This window comes from Equus quagga, chromosome 13 (assembly GCF_021613505.1).
Source record: "Equus quagga isolate Etosha38 chromosome 13, UCLA_HA_Equagga_1.0, whole genome shotgun sequence".
Taxonomy (NCBI): domain Eukaryota; kingdom Metazoa; phylum Chordata; class Mammalia; order Perissodactyla; family Equidae; genus Equus; species Equus quagga.
In genome coordinates this window covers 58,272,619-58,282,170 of record NC_060279.1, presented here as the reverse complement: position 1 = coordinate 58,282,170, position 9,552 = coordinate 58,272,619, and the positions used below count along the sequence as shown (strand labels likewise).

Sequence of the window (9,552 nt, the reverse complement as noted above, 5' to 3'; positions counted from 1 at the left end):
CAAAAAGAAGAGAGCCTGGAACAGGGGTAGAAATTAAAAAACAAAAAATATGGCTACAGCAGAGTTTGAGCATGATCATGCTGCACATGGTGCTGGAAATATTCGAGTCAGGCAATACAGGGGCCTTGTATGTGAAGGAATGATTTGGTTTTCAACTTTAGAGCAAAGAAAAACTATGACTTTTAGGCAAAAACCTCAAGCAAGCTTCAGCATGGAGACAGACTAGAGAGAGAAAAAATTGGATGAATCAAGTCTCATAAGTGTAAAAATGATGATACACGATTTAGATATAATGATGGTGGTGGTGGTGGCCATGCTGGTGCTCGTGTTGTTGCTGTGCTGCTTGTGATTGTGTTTCTTTATGAGAGATTTGTAAAGAAGGAGAAATGGTAGAGAGAAGATGGCTTATTTGGGGAGTTTGGAGGGCACAGTTTCTGTATGTCTGCTATTTTATGGCAGAAAAAACTGGCAAAGAAATAAGATAAAATTAGTCTATTTCTGGGGCCAGGCCCATGGCCAAGTGGTTAAGTTTGTTTCCCCAGGGTCTGCCAGTTCAGAACCTGGGCACAGACATTCACACTGCTCATAAAGCCATGCTGTGGCAGTGTCCTACACAGAAGAACTAGAATGACTTACACCTAGAAGGCTGGAATGACTTACAACTAGGATATAAAACTATGCACTGGGGATTGGGGAGAAAAGAAAAAAGATTGGTAACAGATATTAGCTCAGGGCCAATCTTCCACACCAAGTATACCATAAAAAAATAAATAAAACTGAAAAAAAATTAGTCTATTTCATACTTCATTAGCAGCAATAGAAGAAAGAGGTGTTGGGTCTTTCTAAGCACTTACTGATCTTTGCAGGTAAGCAAGAGTCGCTTGGAGCTAATTATTAGAATTTCTGTTATGTTTGAAATATCTCAACTTAAATACTTAAAAGGAGGTAGGAATCCAATTTTATTTTAACATGGCATTATCTCAGCAATGGCTTTATCATAACAGAAAGCAGATTAGATAGAATTTTCCTCTTCCCTCAGTCAGATTGAAGTTCTGTGTATCAATAAAGTGACAGAGCAATTGTACAGAGATAATCATCATGCAGTCCCCAGATGCATCTGGAAAACTATTAAGAACCAAAGAGGAGGCTAATGGAAAGATCTCCTGTGGTTTACAGAAATTACATGCTTTGGTCTTTTCCTCCAGATATTTTCTTTGTTAGTTTCTTCTACAAGACCTGGCAAAAACGTATTTATTAAACTGCCTCTATTTCCCCAATGTGCTTTATCTCTGGAAGACCAAGAATAGAATAGTCTAATGAAACACACAATTAATTTTCTTTGTCATTTTGTTATAGGTGTGCAAATGAATAAAGGACTTGACTAGCCCTCTAATACCTTCTGTCATCACACACACACACACGCACACATACACATCACACTCATAAATGCTATGATGTCAAGATCTCGTGGAAACAACAATTTCCACAATATACCTGTTTCTGGATATCTCTAAAGCTTCTCATTTGTCATACCAATTTTACTCCCCTAGGATCATTTATATGGAAATTGATCGATGCTTCCTGACCCATGTCAACTCCATCTAAATGGAAAAGTGGCATTGTTCTCTAGAAGAAAAGTTAGCAGAGATATGGTAATCACCTTTTCAGACAGCAGCACCTTATCTTTGTAGAAAAGTATTGAACAGTTTCAACTATATAAAAATCTATTAATGCTGCCCCATTAAAAATGTCAAAAGAACTGATGAGAAGCAAAGAAAACCCAATTAACAGAGTTAGTTGTTTGAATTCATATTCTCAATCCCCATGAGTATTCTTTGGGGAAATCAGTGGTCAGAATGGGTATCTTGGGAGTAGAGAAGCAATCTGCTATTGTTCCTCGTAGCTTCAACTAATAAATATGTGAAATTTGTGTGTGTGTGTGTGTGTAAACATGTTGGATTTTGATCATTGATAAAACAATCACATATAGCTTACTGTAAACATGTATAGTGACTCAAAAGCTGCACAAAATTTATCATAAAAGAAAAGTTAAAGCTCATATGAGGTGCATGCTTCTGACTTCAGAATGTAAATGCTCTTGATGCCTCAATATTTATAATAAATATTTTTTCTTCTTGAAAAAAATGAGAGCAGATACATTTCAGTTGTTTAGGACCATGATGAGAAATACGAATACTTTATATGTTGATTAATTGAGTTATTTTAGGGGTGTGTGCATTGGCATGCATCTGTGTGTTTAAGTGAGAGCTGATTCTTTCCTGGTTACATATTATCGAAGCCATCTGAGAGGCAGGGAAGACTCCTTCGGAAGGTGATGTCAAGATGCTGATAACTAATAGAGAAGACTGTCCTTGAGTATCAACAGCATTTATAGTCCCCAAGACAAGTACTGGATTACCAAGCACTACGACCATATGAAAAAGAACATCCAAAAGACAGAACAAACCCTTTGACTCTGCCAGCCAGAGGACCTTGAATATCTTTCATTTTAATGTAGATAAAGAATGTCTGAATTTGATTCATAGTTGAATTAAATTAGAAAGAAAAGGCATAAACATGGTGGTAAGGGGGTCAGACTCCAGTGGTTAGTTAGCCTGCTAACTAGTGATCTTAGGTAAATAGCAAGTGTCAAGGATTAAAAGGGGGAAGATAAGATTATAACTCAGGTGGTTAGAAAAGACACACAAGAAAAGTTAGGCCTTAAAATGTAAGGCAAGAAGGGCTTTATAGGGAGGAGTTACCATGGATGAAAAGATCTAGTTTGTTGGAATATGAGTGATAAGTCAGTGGTCACGATACGGTATTTGAGGTAGCAATGAGGTCATAAATTTAGAAAGATAGGTCAAAACATTCAAAAAACTGTGCCCAAAAAGGCTTTCTCCTTCAGCACGTCCTTATAAGGCTTGCTGCAGAGACTCTCTTTCAAGGGAAAGGGACTTGGCTTGACGACTGACGGGTTTGAGTCGAAATTCCAGCTCTTCCATTTCTGAGTCATGTGACATGGGATACATTCTTTAACTTCTATGAACTTCAGTGCCACTAATATAAAAGGGAGATAATATTGCCTACTCAAGAGGCGTTATAGCTTGTGGTTAAGAGCACAGACTCTGGCAGTAAACTTTCAGGGTTCGCATTCTGTTTTCATCACTGTTAAGATCTATATCCTTGGTAAAGGTTTTTAAGTCTATGCCTTTCCCTCATCTCTAAGCTAGGTTATCACATAAAGCTGTTGGAAGTATTGAACGCATAATTTCTTATAAAAGTGGCTGGAAAAAGTGCTTAAAAACTGTTCATTATTAGTGTTTGTGTTATTGTTGTTACATCATGGGTGGTTTGAAAAATGAAGTGACACATATTTGTAATGTGTCAAGCATGGCGTGTAGGACATAGTAAAGATGCAACAATGGTATCTCACTCCTGTTTTCCTGCTAAGAACCGTCAAGGTAGACTGTCCCATGCCTTGTTCCCTGCAGGAAATTTCCTTGGCCTTCCATTATTCTTCTAATAGGCACACTCCCCCTAGGGAATTTTCCTACCAACAGTCATAATTAGCCTTCCCCAAGTGCCAAGGTGAAACTCCCTTACCCCTTAATCAATCTGACTACTCAGGGCCTATAGAGGATGTTAAAACTCAATTTCCAAATGGAATCCTTCTTAGCAAAAACCTATTGACACAATGATTCACATTAAGTCATTAATCCCAGTGAAGAACTCATCTTACCTAACAGTTAAATATATTTCATAAACACATTCACAGAAACCATGTATATTCTCTGTTTGATCCTTTCATTTATATGAAAGCTATGCTCTTTTCTCTCTGCATAAAAAAAATATATATCCCTCTTCTCAGCAACAAATATTTTTTTTTATTGGAAAGATTTCCCAAATTTCATCTAAATTCTATCCATGTAGAGATGAGTACACTGAAGCTCAGACTGGGTAACTAAGTTGTTTAACAGCTATTAACTGACAAGATGCTAATCTATAGAAATCACTCTAGTTTTTCTTCTTAACACTATATTACTTTATATTTGGTATTAAATTTTTAATACAAACCGTGTTTTAAAATAGCAAGTCGCATTAACAGTCTACTAAATTTGGCATATTTCTTAATCTTGCTTAAAAGCTAAAAATACTGCAGCAGCCCAGTAAAGAATTGCTGTTTTTTAAATAAATGTCACTGGAGTACCAGAAATTGTCTCAGTGAGGCACTGTCTTGCCATCTGCTCTTGAGAAACCTTATAGACTTTAGATTTGGTAAATGGTTCATCATCCCCATAGCTTCAGGGACATCAATAAAAATTTCTGTGGATAACAGATTATCTGTCAGAAAATTCCATGTGTTAACTATTTTTCTCTATCACATTTTCAGAACTAATTAAATATTTAGGCTAATCAGATGTGGAGTTTTTTTGGTATGATGTGTAAAAAACATAATATTAACTTAGGGCCTTCACAACTTCCCATTGCTCACTGTCTGAAGATAAAGTCTTTGTTTCCCAAGAATATTATCCTTAAAGGGAGTTGAAAAGTATACACGGCACATCATTAACGTGAACCATTTTGCACATATTTTTTTTCATTTTTGCAGCATCTGGAAAAGTTAATGGAAGCTGCAAATGACAAGATAAGAATAAACAAAAGACACTAGAAGGGAGCAATGATTTTCTTCTCTGAAAACAATTTAGTTGTAACCCCTTAATATGTGTTCAGAAACAGAGACCCATGCCCCTCACATAGAGCATTGCCATAGGTTTGAACTTCCTATCATATACTGAATGTTCTCTATCAAATCCCAATAATCTGTGTGTGAAGGTGGAGTAGAGAGAATTCAAAGAGCTGGGAGAAAAAAAAAAATCCTAAATTAACTTGCTTTGTGACATTGGAAAAGTCACTTTCCCTTTCAGAGAGTTCCTTTTATCCTCAGTAGAAAAAGAAGTTTTCTCTAGATCTGCAGTTCTCAACGTTAATGTATCAGCAACTCTCTAATCAAAGCCATTCACATGCTCACCATAACATACTACTCTTGATTGCTGAAATTCTGGGACTGAAAACTTTCCTAATTCTCTACGAGATAAGGGACCACAGTGGGATTCACGAGAATGAAAACAACAAAAATATGCTTTAATTACTTGCTCTAATTAATGCAAAATTATATCACGTAGGATCACATTAAATGCAACACCTTACCAACTGATTATGACCCACTAATCTATTACAACAGGGCTGTTGGAAACCACTGGGCTGCATAATCTCACAACTGGTGCTTATGGTGTTAAAAATCCTCTCTCTCACTCTCATACACACATTCTGACTTTTGCATACTTACTTTAGTTTAAACATTATTAATTGCTACAGGTCTCTGATTCATTAATTATAAGAACTCTAAGTTACCTGGAATCTGACTGACCATTTGCTGGTTAGTTCTGTCATCCTCATTAGATGTCAATTTTGAACAGATACCTGCATCCCGATGGAACAGATTATCCAAGAGGACAGCAGGATATAGTCCCACAATGGTCAGAAATAGTGTCTTAAATAAGGAAGGAGTGGATACTGATAGAAAGAAATGCAATGGGAAAACGGATACTCCAGACCTCACAAATGTGGAAGGCACCAGACTGGTCTGTCAGCAACGAGTGTTGTGTCTGGTTAAGTCATACAGATTCCTAAGAAGAAAAATGAGAAAGTAAGAGACAGGGATGGAACCCAGTTTTAGCAGGGACTCATAATGAGTTTATAGTCCAGATACTGTAAGAGGTGTACCATGCCAAAGACACCAGTGACAAAGGAGAACGTCATACTGAGTTTCTGAAGATTGGGCTGGATCTACTTAAATCCCTGCTAAATAAGTTCACAAGGAGAGCAGAGCTAAACTTCATGAAGGAGTAAAAGGGCTGATTGTAAAGTGTTTCCTCTCTTTCTCCTTTTTATCAAAATTGACTTGCCCTATTCCCCATCCTTGTGCCTTCCAAAGAGATAACAAGCCAACTTATAAAATGAATGATCAGCAGATATTTACTGAAGAAATATATTATCAATTCCTCATTATTTACTTGCATACTTATTTTTGAAATAGTTTATATTCATTCTTACAGTTAAAGAAAATGGCCATGAGAGCAAATTTATAAAATATGGAAGAGTTAAAAGTAGAAAAATGAAAAAAAAAAAAACCCAAATCATCCTGAGAATCTGACTCTTTTGATGTGTTCTCATGTGGTAATTCAGGCATGTTTATATAGTTGTGAACATTTGGTATATAAAATTTCACTTCCTAGTTTTTCTCTAAAATTATATCAAGCATTTTGATGTTGGTTTATACAATTAATAAATATTACGATTTGATTATGTTCCATTCAGTTAATGTTTCATCACTTGTTTAACCATTACTTTATTGTTAGATAATTTATTGTTTTCTAACCTTTGACTTTAAAAAATGTACTTGTGTGTCATTGAGATGTTTACTTTTTCTGTTCAATATATTTCCTTTAATATGCTTAAAATCAAAGAAATTAAATCAAGAGCTATCAATGTTCTTTAGAAATATCCTGATCTGTATTATTTGTATTGTCAAAAATACAAAGTTTTTCTAAATTTAGGCATCAGTTTATACACAGAAAATTTGAATAAATTTTAAGTATTTAAGCCACAAATTGTTTTCAAATAAAAATGATATATCCTGATTATCTTGAAAAATGAAGCAATAAAGAAAGATTTAAAAAATGAATATATACACAATTTCCACAACTTTCAACATCCAAAAATAGCCATAGTTAATACTGATAAGACCTAACCAGGTCACTGGACCAGAGCATAGGAACACATCTAGGTTACAGGACATTAGACCCGGGGGAACTTTCTAAAGGAAAGCACCAGAAGTATCCACAAAGGAAACGAACCATGTTCACTGAGAAACAATTGGAAGATTTGCAGCTTCTGTTCAATAAGAACTAATACCCCACCCCTAGCCTTCAGAAAGAAATGGCCTCATAAATGGAGACACATCCAACAGCAGCGCAGGTTTGGCTCAAGAACCATAGAGTAAAACTCAAGAAAGCCAAATACAAGCATATTCAGTAAAAGCAACAAGAAGCTCACCAACAGCAATTAGCTGAGGCAGGAGTCAAGACCAGCTCTTCCAAGACAGATATGGATATACCTCCCAGATCCCCTAATGGTGCCCACTCTGCATCCCTAGTTTATACAGAGCATCCAATGCCGTCATTCCAGCTCAGCCTATGCCCCAATTTTAAGGCTCCCACAGACCACTTTGTTGGCCACAAAACAGTTCATTTCGGCTGCTGCCAAGACCCTAACATATACTGCCTCTACCCCTTTTTGAAATCCCAAGTTTTTTCCACAAGCATCAATGCTAATTCTTTCTACTCTTCATCTACACAAACAACTTGTCCATGAGGGGAGCTAGATACAGGAGGCCACATGTTGTAATGATTTGTAATGATTCGCATACAAGGGCATAGTTTTCAGCCATGAAAAGGAATGAACACGAGATATACATGATATGGATGCATTTCAACAACATTATATTGAATGAAAGAAAAAAGACACAAAAGATGTGAATTCCTAGAGGAGATACTGTAGTGGCAAAAAGCGTATTAATTGCTGCCCATGTGGTGGAAGGAATTGAGCAGACAGAGGCACTAAAACTTATTGGGATGATTAAAACTTTCTTGTCTTAATAGCATGGCAGTTACCTGGGTGTATAAATTCATCAAACCATACAAAACTGTAATACCGTATTGTATACTTCAAAGTGGCTAAGAGACTTGATCATAAACGTTCTCATCTCAAAAAAGGAGACAATAATTATGTGACAGGATAAAGGTATTTGCTACCACTGTGGTGTCAATCATTTTGCGACATATAAATGTATCCAATCGACAGGTTGTACACCTTAAACTTACACAATGTTATATGTCAATTATATCTCAAAGTTGGAGAAAAATTTTTTTAAAAAGAATGAAATCTGTGTATTATGTTTACATAAATTATGACTCCACAAAAAATAAATATTTGAGACTAAAAAAAATAAAAAGACCTAAGCAAATAGTTTTCTATGTAGATAGAAAGACAGGAGAAGGGATGGAAGGACAGATTGATGGATGTTTCTGTTTATATGTATGCATATGTATTTAAAGTGAGTTTCTTAGGTACATAATTTCATTTAAAATAATTTTACATGAGTTAGAAAAATGAGACAAAAAAGAAGGAAACAAAGAGCTATTGACATACTAGGAAGCATGTTCTCATCATATCAAGTAATCATTCTATGAAATAGACTTGTAAATTAAAACAAAAAATAACAAAAGTGAAAACATTGCAGAAGAAATAAGTTATTATAGTTACCAACTTTATTATTATGAGGCTCTGCTATTAAAAGTAAGGAATGTAGCTTACACTACAATGTCTCTCACTACCCTTCCTCTCCATCTCTTGATTGTTAGTTATATTGCCAATGTTTACATCACTTGTATTTTGTTCTATAGTTCTATTGATCCCCTCTCCTACACAAGCTGAGTAGCATAAATCATTTATGAATTTTCATGACATAAATTAGCAGAACAGAGAGGAAGCTTTAAGGTAGCTGAGTATACCCATCTATCTCTCAATACAGACTTCCTCTTTGCAACAATTCTGATATTAACCATAGATAAGACAATATGGACTCAGGACTATTTGATTTATATGTGAGTTGTAACATGTCCACAGGAGAAAAGAGCACAATTATATATCTTGCCCAGAATTTCATTGATTATAGGGCTCTGTATTAAGATGGTTTGCAATTCAAACCCTTTCTCATGTCATCAGGGCATTTACCACTAAACAAACACCTCACAATATCCACCCTAATTCCTCTCCTGAAGAGAACATATAGTCTATTTACTTACATTCATGCTTACTTGGTTAATTATGATATATTTAAATTTCCATCTGATATCATTATCCTTAATCCTCAAGGACAGGACAAGACTTCCTGTAATGTTTGTTGTAATACTGGTTTTGTAAATCATGAATACTCTCACCATTTGTATGTCTGAAAAAAAATAATAAAATATTTCACTTTTATTTTTGACAGAGTTTTTATTGGGTTTACAAATCTAGGTTTACTCATGTCTTCTTTCACTGTGTTAAAGATGTCATTCCAGTGTGTTCTGGCTTCCATGCTTCCTGCTGACAAGTCTGCTATCATTTCTATATCTTCTTGTGTATTTAATATTTATTTTTTCCTTCTGGATGCTTTTAAGTCTATTGTTTATAAATCTTTTTGTTGTTTTGGTGTTTATTCAAATTGGATATGGTATATTTTGTTGTGCTTTTCTTCATGTATCTTGTGCTTGGAGTTTGTTGAGCATCTCGGTCCCGGGGTCAATGGTTTTTAACAAATTTGGAAAAAATTCTGGCCATTGTGTATCTTCAAATATTTTTTCGTCTCGATTTCCTCTCCTCTTGTAACTCCAGTTACATGTATGTCCATCCAGTTCAGGTTGTCCTGCAGCTCACTGAGACCTC

At 35.5% G+C, this 9,552-nt stretch overlaps 1 pseudogene; it reads left to right on the top strand.

Annotated features, from left to right (window-relative positions):
- Positions 1-5,537: 5,537 nt before the first annotated feature.
- LOC124250207 (divergent paired-related homeobox-like) lies at positions 5,538-7,437 on the top strand (annotated as a pseudogene).
- Positions 7,438-9,552: the final 2,115 nt, after the last annotated feature.